This window comes from Pseudophryne corroboree, unplaced genomic scaffold (genome assembly GCF_028390025.1).
Source record: "Pseudophryne corroboree isolate aPseCor3 unplaced genomic scaffold, aPseCor3.hap2 scaffold_121, whole genome shotgun sequence".
NCBI lineage: Eukaryota > Metazoa > Chordata > Amphibia > Anura > Myobatrachidae > Pseudophryne > Pseudophryne corroboree.
This window is the reverse complement of record NW_026967835.1, coordinates 1303528-1317436: the sequence shown is the minus strand read 5'-3', so window position 1 is coordinate 1317436 and position 13909 is coordinate 1303528. Positions and strand designations below refer to the sequence as shown.

Genomic DNA, 13909 nt, shown 5'->3' with positions numbered 1-13909 from the left:
AAAAGAGAAAAGGGGCGTGCAGGGCTTGGCGGCCTTTTGCGGTGCTTGGATGACCCCTAGTTCGCATTAAACTCCTCCACCCTCCTTTGGTGTGGGGCTCATGTTGGCCATGCCCCATCCCCTGAAGCATTCAAGCTGATTTCTTGCAGCAGCTGGGCACTGTAACAGCTCCAGAGCTGCTCTGTAAGGCAAGTAAAAGGGTGTGGGCCCTGCAGCACTACCTGTAGTTTGCATTGTGCATTGGAAGGCACAAAGTAAGCAGACGGGAGGAGAAGTCAGGATAGTGCACAAGGGTATAGAAGGGAGCGGCTAAAGAAAAGAGAAGTGGAAACAGACAGCAAACTAGGCTGGAGAGAGACCTGAGACAAAGAGATCTGAATTATACGAGAGCCGACCAGGGGAAACACAAATTATGCAGTCAAGTTTCCCACATTTGGGGAAATCGCAGGGGCAGCACACCCAGAGTGCAATGGGTGAGCCTTGCCCTGGGAGAAGCACCTTCATGATCATAGTATCTCACCTGGCAGGTAAGTAGGAGTTGGGCTAGAGCTGGGGAGGGTCGCTGCTCGGGCACCCCCCTGTCAAGTGAAGGAGATCCAACTGAGGCAGCACAAGGGAACTCTCGAAAGAAGAACAAGGCTAGAGGAAGATCTGAAACAAAGAAATCTGACTTTTACCAGAGCTGACCAGAGGAAAACACAAACACAGTCCCCCACTACCACAAATAAAGCAGTCGAGTTTCCCACATTTGGGGAAATCACAGGGGTCAGCATACCCAGAATGCAATGAATGAACCTCACCCTGGGAGAATAATCTTCATGACCATGGTATCTCCTATGCAAAATAAGTATGATTTGGGATAGAGCTGGGGAGGGCCGCTGCTCAGGCACATCTCTGTCAAGTAAAGGAGATTCAACTGAGGCAACACAAGGGAACTCTCATCTGGGGATAACAACTGCAGGGAGAACACATATTTTCAGATGAACATGGAGGGCAGAAGGCTGCCTAATACTGAAGCACCCCCAAACAACAAACCAAATGCAACAACTAGTGCAAGCATTCCTGGGGGAAGGCCTGCCGCAGATGGATTTGCATATGGTGATGTCATCCAAGCAGTGGGTCAAAGTTGGCTTCAACCCTCGTCTGCATATGAAAAGAGAAAAGGGGCGTGCAGGGCATGGTGGCCTTTTGCGGCGCTTGGCTGACCCCTAGTTTGCATTAAACACCTCCACCCTCCTTCGGTGTGGGGCTCATGTTGGCTATGCCCCAGCCCCTGAAGCATTCAAGCTGATTTCTTGCAGCAGCTGGGCACTGTAACAGCTCCAGAGCTGCTCTGTAAGGCAAGTAAAAGGGTGTGGGCCCTGCAGCACTACCTGTAGTTTGCATTGTGCATTGGAAGGCACAAAGTAAGCAGACGGGAGGAGAAGTCAGGATAGTGCACAAGGGTATAGATGGGAGGGGCTCAAGAAAAAAGAAGTGGAAACAGACAGCAAACTAGGCTGGAGAGAGACCTGAGACAAAGAGATCTAAATTATACGAGAGCCGACCAGGGGAAACACAAATTATGCAGTCAAGTTTCCCACATTTCGGGAAATCGCAGGGGCAGCACACCCAGAGTGCAATGGTGGGCCTTGCCCTGGGAGAAGCACCTTCATGATCATAGTATCTCACCTGGCAGGTAAGTAGGAGTTGGGCTAGAGCTGGGGAGGGTCGCTGCTCGGGCACCCCCCTGTCAAGTGAAGGAGATCCAACTGAGGCAGCACAAGGGAACTCTCGAAAGAAGAACAAGGCTAGAGGAAGATCTGAAACAAAGAAATCTGACTTTTACCAGAGCTGACCAGAGGAAAACACAAACACAGTCCCCCACTACCACAAATAAAGCAGTCGCGTTTCCCACATTTGGGGAAATCACAGAGGTCAGCATACCCAGAATGCAATGAATGAACCTCACCCTGGGAGAACAATCTTCATGACCATGGTATCTCCTATGCAAAATAAGTATGATTTGGAATAGGGCTGGGGAGGGCCGCTGCTCATGCACATCTCTGTCAAGTAAAGGAGATTCAACTGAGGCAGCACAAGGGAACTCTCATCTGGGGACAACAACTGCAGGGAGAACACATATTTTCAGATGAACATGGGAGGGCAGAAGGCTGCCTAATACTGAAGCACCCCCAAACAACAAACCAAATGCAACAACTAGTACAAGCATTCCTGGGGGAAGTTCTGCAGAAGACGGATTTGCATATGGTGATGTCATCCAAGCAGTGGGTCAAAGTTGGCTTCAACCCTCGTCTGCATATGAAAAGAGAAAAGGGGCGTGCAGGGCATGGCGGCCTTTTGCGGCGCTTGGATGACCCCTAGTTCGCATTAAACACCTCCACCCTCCTTCGGTGTGGGGCTCATGTTGGCTATGCCCCAGCCCCTGAAGCATTCAAGCTGATTTCTTGCAGCAGCTGGGCACTGTAACAGCTCCAGAGCTGCTCTGTAAGGCAAGTAAAAGGGTGTGGGCCCTGCAGCACTACCTGTAGTTCGCATTGTGCGTTGGAAGGCACAAAGTAAGCAGAGAGGAGGAGAAGTCAGGATAGTGCGCAAGGGCATAGAAGGGAGCGGCTCAAGAAAAGAGAAGTGGAAACAGACAGCAAACTAGGCTGGAGAGAGACCTGAGACAAAGAGATCTGAATTATACGAGAGCCGACCAGGGGAAACACAAATTATGCAGTCAAGTTTCCCACATTTGGGGAAATCGCAGGAGCTGCACACCCAGAGTGCAATGGGTGAGCCTTGCCCTGGGAGAAGCACCTTCATGATCATAGTATCTCACCTGGCAGGTAAGTAGGATTTGGGCTAGAGCTGGGGAGGGTCGCTGCTCGGGTACCCCCCTGTCAAGTGAAGGAGATCCAACTGAGGCAGCACAAGGGAACTCTCGAAAGAAGAACAAGGCTAGAGTAAAATATGAGACAAAGAAATCTGACTTTTACCAGAGCTGACCAGAGGAAAGCACAAACACAGTCCCCCACTACCACAAATAATGCAGTCAAGTTTCCCACATTTGGGGAAATCACAGGGGTCAGCATACCCAAAATGCAATGAATGAACCTCACCCTGAGAGAACAATCTTCATGACCATGGTATCTCCTATGCAAAATAAGTATGATTTGGAATAGGGCTGGGGAGGGCCGCTGCTCATGCACATCTCTGTCAAGTAAAGGAGATTCAACTGAGGCAGCACAAGGGAACTCTCATCTGGGGACAACAACTGCAGGGAGAACACATATTTTTAGATGAACATGGGAGGGCAGAAGGCTGCCTAATACTGAAGCACCCCCAAACAACAAACCAAATGCAACAACTAGTGCAAGCATTCCTGGGGGAAGTTCTGCAGAAGACGGATTTGCATACGGTGATGTCATCCAAGCAGTTGGTCAAAGTTGGCTTCAACCCTCATCTGCATATGAAAAGAGAAAAGGGGCGTGCAGGGCATGGCGGCCTTTTGCGGTGCTTGGATGACCCCTAGTTCGCATTAAACACCTCCACCCTCCTTTGGTGTGGGGCTCATGTTGGCCATGCCCCATCCCCTGAAGCATTCAAGCAGATTTCTTGCAGCAGCTGGGCACTGTAACAGCTCCAGAGCTGCTCTGTAAGGCAAGTAAAAGGGTGTGGGCCCTGCAGCACTACCTGTAGTTTGCATTGTACATTGGAAGGCACAAAGTAAGCAGACGGGAGGAGAAGTCAGGATAGTGCACAAGGGTATAGAAGGGAGCGGCTGAAGAAAAGAGAAGTGGAAACAGACAGCAAACTAGGCTGTAGAGAGATCTGAGACAAAGAGATCTGAATTATACGAGAGCCGACCAGGGGAAACACAAATTATGCAGTCAAGTTTCCCACATTTGGGGAAATCGCAGGGGCAGCACACCCAGAGTGCAATGGGTGAGCCTTGCCCTGGGAGAAGCACCTTCATGATCATAGTATCTCACCTGGCAGGTAAGTAGGAGTTGGGCTAGAGCTGGGGAGGGTCGCTGCTCGGGCACCCCCCTGTTAAGAGAAGGAGATCCAACTGAGGCAGCACAAGGGAACTCTCAAAAGAAGAACAAGGCTAGAGGAAGATCTGAAACAAAGAAATCTGACTTTTACCAGAGCTGACCAGAAGAAAACACAAACACAGTCCCCCACTACCACAAATAAAGCAGTCGAGTTTCCCACATTTGGGGAAATCACAGGGGTCAGCATACCCAGAATGCAATGAATGAACCTCACCCTGGGAGAATAATCTTCATGACCATGGTATCTCCTATGCAAAATAAGTATGATTTGGGATAGAGCTGGGGAGGGCCGCTGCTCAGGCACATCTCTGTCAAGTTAAGGAGATTCAACTGAGGCAGCACAAGGGAACTCTCATCTGGGGACAACAACTGCAGGGAGAACACATATTTTTAGATGAACATGGGAGGGCAGAAGGCTGCCTAATACTGAAGCACCCCCAAACAACAAACCAAATGCAACAACTAGTGCAAGCATTCCTGGGGGAAGTTCTGCAGAAGACGGATTTGCATATGGTGATGTCATCCAAGCAGTGGGTCAAAGTTGGCTTCAACCCTCGTCTGCATATGAAAACAGAAAAGGGGCGTGCAGGGCATGGTGGCCTTTTGCGGCGCTTGACTGACCCCTAGTTTGCATTAAACACCTCCACCCTCCTTCGGTGTGGGGCTCATGTTGGCTATGCCCCAGCCCCTGAAGCATTCAAGCTGATTTCTTGCAGCAGCTGGGCACTGTAACAGCTCCAGAGCTGCTCTGTAAGGCACGTAAAAGGGTGTGGGCCCTGCAGCACTACCTGTAGTTTGCATTGTGCATTGGAAGGCACAAAGTAAGCAGACGGGAGGAGAAGTCAGGATAGTGCACAAGGGTATAGAAGGAAGCGGCTGAAGAAAAGAGAAGTGGAAACAGACAGCAAACTAGGCTGGAGAGAGACCTGAGACAAAGAGATCTGAATTATACGAGAGCCGACCAGGGGAAACACAAATTATGCAGTCAAGTTTCCCACATTTGGGGAAATCGCAGGAGCAGCACACCCAGAGTACAATGGGTGAGCCTTGCCCTGGGAGAAGCACCTTCATGATCATAGTATCTCACCTGGCAGGTAAGTAGGAGTTGGTCTAGAGCTGGGGAGGGTTGCTGCTCGGGTACCCCCCTGTAAAGTGAAGGAGATCCAACTGAGGCAGCACAAGGGAACTCTCGAAAGAAGAACAAGGCTAAAGGAAAATCTGAGACAAAGAAATCTGACTTTTACCAGAGCTGACCAGAAGAAATCACAAACACAGCCTCCCACTACCACAAATAATGCAGTCAAGTTTCCCACATTTGGGGAAATCACAGGGGTCAGCATACCCAAAATGCAATGAATGAACCTCACCCTGGGAGAAAAATCTTCATGACCATGGTATCTCCTATGCAAAATAAGTATGATTTGGAATAGGGCTGGGGAGGGCCGCTGCTCATGCACATCTCTATCAAGTAAAGGAGATTCAACTGAGGCAGCACAAGGGAACTCTCATCTGGGGACAACAACTGCAGGGAGAACATATATTTTCAGATGAACATGGGAGGGCAGAAGGCTGCCTAATACTGAAGCACCCCCAAACAACAAACCAAATGCAACAACTAGTGCAAGCATTCCTGGGGGAAGGCCTGCCGCAGATGGATTTGCATATGGTGATGTCATCCAAGCAGTGGGTCAAAGTTGGCTTCAACCCTCGTCTGCATATGAAAAGAGAAAAGGGGCGTGCAGGGCATGGTGGCCTTTTGCGGCGCTTGGCTGACCCCTAGTTTGCATTAAACACCTCCAACCTCCTTTGGTGTGGGGCTCATGTTGGCTATGCCCCAGCCCCTGAAGCATTCAAGCTGATTTCTTGCAGCAGCTGGGCACTGTAACAGCTCCAGAGCTGCTCTGTAAGGCAAGTAAAAGGGTGTGGGCCCTGCAGCACTACCTGTAGTTCGCATTGTGCGTTGGAAGGCACAAAGTAAGCAGACAGGAGGAGAAGTCAGGATAGTGCGCAAGGGCATAGAAGGGAGCGGCTCAAGAAAAGAGAAGTGGAAACAGACAGCAAACTAGGCTGGAGAGAGACCTGAGACAAAGAGATCTGAATTATACGAGAGCCGACCAGGGGAAACACAAATTATGCAGTCAAGTTTCCCACATTTGGGGAAATCGCAGGGGCAGCACACCCAGAGTGCAATGGGTGAGCCTTGCCCTGGGAGAAGCACCTTCATGATCATAGTATCTCACCTGGCAGGTAAGTAGGAGTTGGGCTAGAGCTGGGGAGGGTCTCTGCTCGGGCACCCCCCTGTCAAGTGAAGGAGATCCAACTGAGGCAGCACAAGGGAACTCTCGAAAGAAGAACAAGGCTAGAGGAAGATCTGAAACAAAGAAATCTGACTTTTACCAGAGCTGACCAGAGGAAAACTCAAACACAGTCCCCCACTACCACAAATAAAGCAGTCAAGTTTCCCACATTTGGGGAAATCACAGGGGTCAGCATACCCAGAATGCAATGAATGAACCTCACCCTGGGAGAATAATCTTCATGACCATGGTATCTCCTATGCAAAATAAGTATGATTTGGGATAGAGCTGGGGAGGGCCGCTGCTCAGGCACATCTCTGTCAAGTTAAGGAGATTCAACTGAGGCAGCACAAGGGAACTCTCATCTGGGGACAACAACTGCAGGGAGAACACATATTTTCAGATGAACATGGGAGGGCAGAAGGCTGCCTAATACTGAAGCACCCCCAAACAACAAACCAAATGCAACAACTAGTGCAAGCATTCCTGGGGGAAGGCCTGCCGCAGATGGATTTGCATATGGTGATGTCATCCAAGCAGTGGGTCAAAGTTGGCTTCAACCCTCGTCTGCATATGAAAACAGAAAAGGGGCGTGCAGGGCATGGTGGCCTTTTGCGGCGCTTGTCTGACCCCTTGTTTGCATTAAACACCTCCACCCTCCTTCGGTGTGGGGCTCATGTTGGCTATGCCCCAGCCCCTGAAGCATTCAAGCTGATTTCTTGCAGGAGCTGGGCACTGTAACAGCTCCAGAGCTGCTCTGTAAGGCAAGTAAAAGGGTGTGGGCCCTGCAGCACTACCTGTAGTTTGCATTGTGCATTGGAAGGCACAAAGTAAGCAGACGGGAGGAGAAGTCAGGATAGTGCACAAGGGTATAGAAGGGAGCGGCTGAAGAAAAGAGAAGTGGAAACAGACAGCAAACTAGGCTGGAGAGAGACCTGAGACAAAGAGATCTGAATTATACGAGAGCCGACCAGGGGAAACACAAATTATGCAGTCAAGTTTCCCACATTTGGGGAAATCGCAGGAGCAGCACACCCAGAGTACAATGGGTGAGCCTTGCCCTGGGAGAAGCACCTTCATGATCATAGTATCTCACCTGGCAGGTAAGTAGGAGTTGGGCTAGAGCTGGGGAGGGTCGCTGCTCGTGTACCCCCCTGTAAAGTGAAGGAGATCAAACTGAGGCAGCACAAGGGAACTCTCGAAAGAAGAACAAGGCTAAAGGAAAATCTGAGACAAAGAAATCTGACTTTTACCAGAGCTGACCAGAGGAAAGCACAAACACAGTCTCCCACTACCACAAATAATGCAGTCAAGTTTCCCACATTTGGGGAAATCACAGCGGTCAGCATACCCAAAATGCAATGAATGAACCTCACCCTGGGAGAAAAATCTTCATGACCATGGTATCTCCTATGCAAAATAAGTATGATTTGGAATAGGGCTGGGGAGGGCCGCTGCTCATGCACATCTCTGTCAAGTAAAGGAGATTCAACTGAGGCAGCACAAGGGAACTCTCATCTTGGGACAACAACTGCAGGGAGAACATATATTTTCAGATGAACATGGGAGGGCAGAAGGCTGCCTAATACTGAAGCACCCCCAAACAACAAACCAAATGCAACAACTAGTGCAAGCATTCCTGGGGGAAGGCCTGCCACAGATGGATTTGCATATGGTGATGTCATCCAAGCAGTGGGTCAAAGTTGGCTTCAACCCTCGTCTGCATATGAAAAGAGAAAAGGGGCGTGCAGGGCATGGTGGCCTTTTGCGGCGCTTGGCTGACCCCTAGTTTGCATTAAACACCTCCAACCTCCTTTGGTGTGGGGCTCATGTTGGCTATGCCCCAGCCCCTGAAGCATTCAAGCTGATTTCTTGCAGCAGCTGGGCACTGTAACAGCTCCAGAGCTGCTCTGTAAGGCAAGTAAAAGGGTGTGGGCCCTGCAGCACTACCTGTAGTTCGCATTGTGCGTTGGAAGGCACAAAGTAAGCAGACAGGAGGAGAAGTCAGGATAGTGCGCAAGGGCATAGAAGGGAGCGGCTCAAGAAAAGAGAAGTGGAAACAGACAGCAAACTAGGCTGGAGAGAGACCTGAGACAAAGAGATCTGAATTATACGAGAGCCGACCAGGGGAAACACAAATTATGCAGTCAAGTTTCCCACATTTGGGGAAATCGCAGGGGCAGCACACCCAGAGTGCAATGGGTGAGCCTTGCCCTGGGAGAAGCACCTTCATGATCATAGTATCTCACCTGGCAGGTAAGTAGGAGTTGGGCTAGAGCTGGGGAGGGTCTCTGCTCGGGCACCCCCCTGTCAAGTGAAGGAGATCCAACTGAGGCAGCACAAGGGAACTCTCGAAAGAAGAACAAGGCTAGAGGAAGATCTGAAACAAAGAAATCTGACTTTTACCAGAGCTGACCAGAGGAAAACTCAAACACAGTCCCCCACTACCACAAATAAAGCAGTCAAGTTTCCCACATTTGGGGAAATCACAGGGGTCAGCATACCCAGAATGCAATGAATGAACCTCACCCTGGGAGAATAATCTTCATGACCATGGTATCTCCTATGCAAAATAAGTATGATTTGGGATAGAGCTGGGGAGGGCCGCTGCTCAGGCACATCTCTGTCAAGTTAAGGAGATTCAACTGAGGCAGCACAAGGGAACTCTCATCTGGGGACAACAACTGCAGGGAGAACACATATTTTCAGATGAACATGGGAGGGCAGAAGGCTGCCTAATACTGAAGCACCCCCAAACAACAAACCAAATGCAACAACTAGTGCAAGCATTCCTGGGGGAAGGCCTGCCGCAGATGGATTTGCATATGGTGATGTCATCCAAGCAGTGGGTCAAAGTTGGCTTCAACCCTCGTCTGCATATGAAAACAGAAAAGGGGCGTGCAGGGCATGGTGGCCTTTTGCGGCGCTTGTCTGACCCCTTGTTTGCATTAAACACCTCCACCCTCCTTCGGTGTGGGGCTCATGTTGGCTATGCCCCAGCCCCTGAAGCATTCAAGCTGATTTCTTGCAGGAGCTGGGCACTGTAACAGCTCCAGAGCTGCTCTGTAAGGCAAGTAAAAGGGTGTGGGCCCTGCAGCACTACCTGTAGTTTGCATTGTGCATTGGAAGGCACAAAGTAAGCAGACGGGAGGAGAAGTCAGGATAGTGCACAAGGGTATAGAAGGGAGCGGCTGAAGAAAAGAGAAGTGGAAACAGACAGCAAACTAGGCTGGAGAGAGACCTGAGACAAAGAGATCTGAATTATACGAGAGCCGACCAGGGGAAACACAAATTATGCAGTCAAGTTTCCCACATTTGGGGAAATCGCAGGAGCAGCACACCCAGAGTACAATGGGTGAGCCTTGCCCTGGGAGAAGCACCTTCATGATCATAGTATCTCACCTGGCAGGTAAGTAGGAGTTGGGCTAGAGCTGGGGAGGGTCGCTGCTCGTGTACCCCCCTGTAAAGTGAAGGAGATCAAACTGAGGCAGCACAAGGGAACTCTCGAAAGAAGAACAAGGCTAAAGGAAAATCTGAGACAAAGAAATCTGACTTTTACCAGAGCTGACCAGAGGAAAGCACAAACACAGTCTCCCACTACCACAAATAATGCAGTCAAGTTTCCCACATTTGGGGAAATCACAGCGGTCAGCATACCCAAAATGCAATGAATGAACCTCACCCTGGGAGAAAAATCTTCATGACCATGGTATCTCCTATGCAAAATAAGTATGATTTGGAATAGGGCTGGGGAGGGCCGCTGCTCATGCACATCTCTGTCAAGTAAAGGAGATTCAACTGAGGCAGCACAAGGGAACTCTCATCTTGGGACAACAACTGCAGGGAGAACATATATTTTCAGATGAACATGGGAGGGCAGAAGGCTGCCTAATACTGAAGCACCCCCAAACAACAAACCAAATGCAACAACTAGTGCAAGCATTCCTGGGGGAAGGCCTGCCACAGATGGATTTGCATATGGTGATGTCATCCAAGCAGTGGGTCAAAGTTGGCTTCAACCCTCGTCTGCATATGAAAATAAAAAAGGGGTGTGCAGGGCATGGCGGCCTTTTGCGGCGCTTGGATGACCCCTAGTTCGCATTAAACACCTCCACCCTCCTTCGGTGTGGGGCTCATGTTGGCTATGCCCCAGCCCCTGAAGCATTCAAGCTGATTTCTTGCAGCAGCTGGGCACTGTAACAGCTCCAGAGCTGCTCTGTAAAGCAAGTAAAAGGGTGTGGGCCCTGCAGCACTACCTGTAGTTTGCATTGTGCGTTGGAAGGCACAAAGTAAGCAGACGGGGAAGTCAGGATAGTGCACAAGGGCATAGAAGGGAGCGGCTCAAGAAAAGATAAGTGGAAACAGACAGCAAACTAGGCTGGAGAGAGACCTGAGACAAAGAGATCTGAATTATACGAGAGCCGACCAGAGGAAACACAAATTATGTAATCAAGTGTCCCACATTTGGGGAAATCTTAGGAGCAGCACACCCAGAGTGCATTGGGTGAGCCTTGCCCTGGGAGAAGCACCTTCCTGATCATAGTATCTCACCTGGCAGGTAAGTAGGAGTTGGGCTAGAGCTGGGGAGGGTCGCTGTTCGGGCACCCCCCTGCCAAGTGAAGGAGATCCATCTGAGGCAGCACAAGGAAACTCTCGAAAAAAGAACAAGGCTAGAGGAAGATCTGAGACAAAGAAATCTGACTTTTACCAGAGCTGACCAGAGGAAAGCACAAACACAGTCCCCCACTACCACAAATAATGCAGTCGAGTTTCCCACATTTGGGGAAATCACAGGGGTCAGCATACCCAGAATGCAATGAATGAACCTCACCCTGGGAGAACAATCTTCATGATAATGGTATCTCCTATGCAAAATAAGTATGATTTGGGATAGGGCTGGGGAGGGCCGCTGCTCAGGCACATCTCTGTCAAGTAAAGGAGATTCAACTGAGGCAGCACAAGGGAACTCTCATCTGGGGACAACAACAGCAGGGAGAACACATATTTTCAGATGAAAATGGGAGAGCAGAAGGCTGCCTAATACTGAAGCCCCCCAAACAACAAACCAAATGCAACAACTAGTACAAGCATTCCTGGGAAAAGGTCTGCAGAAGACGGATTTGCATACGGTGATGTCATCCAAGCAGTGGGCCAAGGTTGGCTGGAACCCTCATCTGCATATGCAAAGAAAAAAGGGTTATGCAGGGCATGGCGGCCTTTTGCGGTGCTTGGATGACCCCTAGTTCGCATTAAACACCTCCATTCTCCTTCGGTGTGGGGCTCATGTTGGCTATGCCCCAGCCCCTGAAGTATTCAAGCTGATTTCTTGCAGCAGCTGGGCACTGTAACAGCTCCAGAGCTGCTCTGTAAGGCAAGTAAAAGGGTGTGGGCCCTGCAGCACTACCTGTAGTTCGCATTGTGCGTTGGAAGGCACAAAGTAAGCAGACAGGAGAAGTCAGGAGAGTGCACAAGGGCATAGAAGGCAGGGGCTCAAGAAAAGAGAAGTGGAAACAGACAGCAAACTAGGCTAAAGAGAGACCTGAGACAAAGAGATCTGAATTATACGAGTAGCCGACCAGAGGAAACACAAATTATGCAATCAAGTGTCCCACATTTGGGGAAATCGTAGGAGCAGCACACCCAGAGTGCAATGGGTGAGCCTTGCCCTGGGAGAAGCACCTTCCTGATCATAGTATCTCACCTGGCAGGTAAGTAGGAGTTGGGCTTGAGCTGGGGAGGGTCGCTGCTCGGGCACCCCCCTGTCAAGTGAAGGAGATCCAACTGAGGCAGCACAAGGAAACTCTCAAAAAGAGAACAAGGCTAGAGGAAGATCTGAGACAAAGAAATCTGACTTTTACCAGAGCTGACCAGAGGAAAGCACAAACACAGTCCCCCACTACCACAAATAATGCAGTCGAGTTTCCCACATTTGGGGAAATCACAGGGGTCAGCATACCCAGAATGCAATGAATGAACCTCACCCTGGGAGAACAATCTTCATGACCATGGTATCTCCTATGCAAAATAAGTATGATTTGGGATAGGGCTGGGGAGGGCCGCTGCTCAGGCACATCTCTGTCAAGTAAAGGAGATTCAACTGAGGCAGCACAAGGGAACTCTCATCTGGGGACAACAACTGCAGGGAGAACACATATTTTCAGATGAACATGGGAGAGCAGAAGGCTGCCTAATACTGAAGCACCCCAAACAACAAACCAAATGCAACAAATAGTACAAGCTTTCCTGGGGGAAGGTCTGCAGAAGACGGATTTGCATACGGTGATGTCATCCAAGCAGTGGGCCAAAGTTGGCTGGAACCCTCATCTGCATATGAAAAGAGAAAAGGGGTATGCAGGGCATGGCGGCCTTTTGCGGCGCTTGGATGACCCTTAGTTCGCATTAAACACCTCCACCCTCCGTCGGTGTGGGGCTCATGTTGGCTATGCCCCAGCCCCTGAAGCATTCAAGCTGATTTCTTGCAGCAGCTGGGCACTGTAACAGCTCCAGAGCTGCTCTGAAAGGCAAGTAAAAGGGTGTGGGCCCTGCAGCACTACCTGTAGTTTGCATTGTGCGTTGGAAGGCACAAAGTAAGCAGACAGGAGGAGAAGTCAAGAGAGTCCACAAGGGTATAGAAGGGAGGGGCTCAAGAAAAAAGAAGTGGAAACAGACAGCAAACTAGGCTGGAGAGAGACCTGAGACAAAGAGATCTGAATTATATGAGAGCCGACCAGGGGAAACACAAATTATGCAGTCAAGTTTCCCACATTTGGGGAAATCGCAGGGGCAGCACACCCAGAGTGCAATGGGTGAGCCTTGCCCTGGGAGAAGCACCTACATGATCATAGTATCTCACCTGGCAGGTAAGTAGGAGTTGGGCTAGAGCTGGGGAGGGTCGCTGCTCGGGCACCCCCCTGTCAAGTGAAGGAGATCCAACTGAGGCAACACAAGGGAACTCTCGAAAGAAGAACAAGGCTAGAGGAAGATCTGAGACAAAGAAATCTGACTTTTACCAGAGCTGACCAGAGGAAAGCACAAACACAGTCCCCCACTACCACAAATAATGCAGTTGAGTTTCCCACATTTGGGGAAATCACAGGGGTCAGCATACCCAGAATGCAATGAATGAACCTAACCCTGGGAGAACAATCTTCATGACCATGGTATCTCCTATGCAAAATAAGTATGATTTGGGATAGGGCTGGGGAGGGCCGCTGCTCAGGCACATCTCTGTCAAGTAAAGGAGATTCAACTGAGGCAGCACAAGGGAACTCTCATCTGGGGACAACAACTGCAGGGAGAACACATATTTTCAGATGAACATGGGAGGGCAGAAGGCTGCCTAATACTGAAGCACCCCCAAACAACAAACCAAATGCAACAACTAGTAAAAGCATTCCTGGGAGAAGGTCTGCAGAAGACGGATTTGCATACGGTGATGTCATCCAAGCAGTGGGCCAAAGTTGGCTGGAACCCTCATCTGCATATGCAAAGAAAAAAGGGTTATGCAGGGCATGGCGGCCTTTTGCGGTGCTTGGATGACCCCTAGTTCGCATTAAACACCTCCATTCT

At 49.9% G+C, this 13909-nt stretch overlaps 22 non-coding genes and 2 pseudogenes across 22 annotated transcripts; all 24 read right to left on the bottom strand.

The window, feature by feature from the left end:
* Positions 1 to 372: 372 nt before the first annotated feature.
* Positions 373 to 535, bottom strand: LOC134992403 (U1 spliceosomal RNA). The gene has a single exon (XR_010196576.1). It is a non-coding gene; the product is annotated as a U1 spliceosomal RNA (small nuclear RNA).
* Positions 536 to 687: 152 nt separating this feature from the next.
* On the bottom strand, positions 688 to 851 carry LOC134992239 (U1 spliceosomal RNA). Its single transcript, XR_010196424.1, has one exon. It is a non-coding gene; the product is annotated as a U1 spliceosomal RNA (small nuclear RNA).
* A 694-nt stretch (positions 852 to 1545) lies between these two features.
* On the bottom strand, positions 1546 to 1686 carry LOC134991923 (U1 spliceosomal RNA; annotated as a pseudogene).
* A 152-nt stretch (positions 1687 to 1838) lies between these two features.
* On the bottom strand, positions 1839 to 2002 carry LOC134992292 (U1 spliceosomal RNA). Its single transcript, XR_010196473.1, has one exon. It is a non-coding gene; the product is annotated as a U1 spliceosomal RNA (small nuclear RNA).
* A 674-nt stretch (positions 2003 to 2676) lies between these two features.
* LOC134992477 (U1 spliceosomal RNA) lies at positions 2677 to 2839 on the bottom strand. Its single transcript, XR_010196638.1, has one exon. It is a non-coding gene; the product is annotated as a U1 spliceosomal RNA (small nuclear RNA).
* A 152-nt stretch (positions 2840 to 2991) lies between these two features.
* On the bottom strand, positions 2992 to 3155 carry LOC134992197 (U1 spliceosomal RNA). Its single transcript, XR_010196383.1, has one exon. It is a non-coding gene; the product is annotated as a U1 spliceosomal RNA (small nuclear RNA).
* A 674-nt stretch (positions 3156 to 3829) lies between these two features.
* On the bottom strand, positions 3830 to 3992 carry LOC134992401 (U1 spliceosomal RNA). Its single transcript, XR_010196574.1, has one exon. It is a non-coding gene; the product is annotated as a U1 spliceosomal RNA (small nuclear RNA).
* A 152-nt stretch (positions 3993 to 4144) lies between these two features.
* LOC134992273 (U1 spliceosomal RNA) lies at positions 4145 to 4308 on the bottom strand. The gene has a single exon (XR_010196456.1). It is a non-coding gene; the product is annotated as a U1 spliceosomal RNA (small nuclear RNA).
* A 674-nt stretch (positions 4309 to 4982) lies between these two features.
* LOC134992476 (U1 spliceosomal RNA) lies at positions 4983 to 5145 on the bottom strand. Its single transcript, XR_010196637.1, has one exon. It is a non-coding gene; the product is annotated as a U1 spliceosomal RNA (small nuclear RNA).
* A 152-nt stretch (positions 5146 to 5297) lies between these two features.
* Positions 5298 to 5461, bottom strand: LOC134992313 (U1 spliceosomal RNA). Its single transcript, XR_010196493.1, has one exon. It is a non-coding gene; the product is annotated as a U1 spliceosomal RNA (small nuclear RNA).
* A 674-nt stretch (positions 5462 to 6135) lies between these two features.
* Positions 6136 to 6298, bottom strand: LOC134992400 (U1 spliceosomal RNA). The gene has a single exon (XR_010196573.1). It is a non-coding gene; the product is annotated as a U1 spliceosomal RNA (small nuclear RNA).
* A 152-nt stretch (positions 6299 to 6450) lies between these two features.
* LOC134992310 (U1 spliceosomal RNA) lies at positions 6451 to 6614 on the bottom strand. Its single transcript, XR_010196490.1, has one exon. It is a non-coding gene; the product is annotated as a U1 spliceosomal RNA (small nuclear RNA).
* A 674-nt stretch (positions 6615 to 7288) lies between these two features.
* Positions 7289 to 7451, bottom strand: LOC134992475 (U1 spliceosomal RNA). Its single transcript, XR_010196636.1, has one exon. It is a non-coding gene; the product is annotated as a U1 spliceosomal RNA (small nuclear RNA).
* Positions 7452 to 7603: 152 nt separating this feature from the next.
* Positions 7604 to 7767, bottom strand: LOC134992335 (U1 spliceosomal RNA). Its single transcript, XR_010196514.1, has one exon. It is a non-coding gene; the product is annotated as a U1 spliceosomal RNA (small nuclear RNA).
* A 674-nt stretch (positions 7768 to 8441) lies between these two features.
* LOC134992399 (U1 spliceosomal RNA) lies at positions 8442 to 8604 on the bottom strand. Its single transcript, XR_010196572.1, has one exon. It is a non-coding gene; the product is annotated as a U1 spliceosomal RNA (small nuclear RNA).
* Positions 8605 to 8756: 152 nt separating this feature from the next.
* On the bottom strand, positions 8757 to 8920 carry LOC134992308 (U1 spliceosomal RNA). Its single transcript, XR_010196488.1, has one exon. It is a non-coding gene; the product is annotated as a U1 spliceosomal RNA (small nuclear RNA).
* Positions 8921 to 9594: 674 nt separating this feature from the next.
* Positions 9595 to 9757, bottom strand: LOC134992473 (U1 spliceosomal RNA). Its single transcript, XR_010196634.1, has one exon. It is a non-coding gene; the product is annotated as a U1 spliceosomal RNA (small nuclear RNA).
* A 152-nt stretch (positions 9758 to 9909) lies between these two features.
* Positions 9910 to 10073, bottom strand: LOC134992334 (U1 spliceosomal RNA). The gene has a single exon (XR_010196513.1). It is a non-coding gene; the product is annotated as a U1 spliceosomal RNA (small nuclear RNA).
* Positions 10074 to 10743: 670 nt separating this feature from the next.
* Positions 10744 to 10906, bottom strand: LOC134991952 (U1 spliceosomal RNA). Its single transcript, XR_010196157.1, has one exon. It is a non-coding gene; the product is annotated as a U1 spliceosomal RNA (small nuclear RNA).
* A 152-nt stretch (positions 10907 to 11058) lies between these two features.
* LOC134991990 (U1 spliceosomal RNA) lies at positions 11059 to 11222 on the bottom strand. The gene has a single exon (XR_010196188.1). It is a non-coding gene; the product is annotated as a U1 spliceosomal RNA (small nuclear RNA).
* Positions 11223 to 11892: 670 nt separating this feature from the next.
* LOC134992482 (U1 spliceosomal RNA) lies at positions 11893 to 12056 on the bottom strand. Its single transcript, XR_010196642.1, has one exon. It is a non-coding gene; the product is annotated as a U1 spliceosomal RNA (small nuclear RNA).
* Positions 12057 to 12208: 152 nt separating this feature from the next.
* On the bottom strand, positions 12209 to 12372 carry LOC134992426 (U1 spliceosomal RNA). Its single transcript, XR_010196598.1, has one exon. It is a non-coding gene; the product is annotated as a U1 spliceosomal RNA (small nuclear RNA).
* Positions 12373 to 13066: 694 nt separating this feature from the next.
* Positions 13067 to 13208, bottom strand: LOC134992560 (U1 spliceosomal RNA; annotated as a pseudogene).
* Positions 13209 to 13360: 152 nt separating this feature from the next.
* LOC134991907 (U1 spliceosomal RNA) lies at positions 13361 to 13524 on the bottom strand. The gene has a single exon (XR_010196126.1). It is a non-coding gene; the product is annotated as a U1 spliceosomal RNA (small nuclear RNA).
* Between the last annotated feature and the right edge of the window lie 385 nt (positions 13525 to 13909).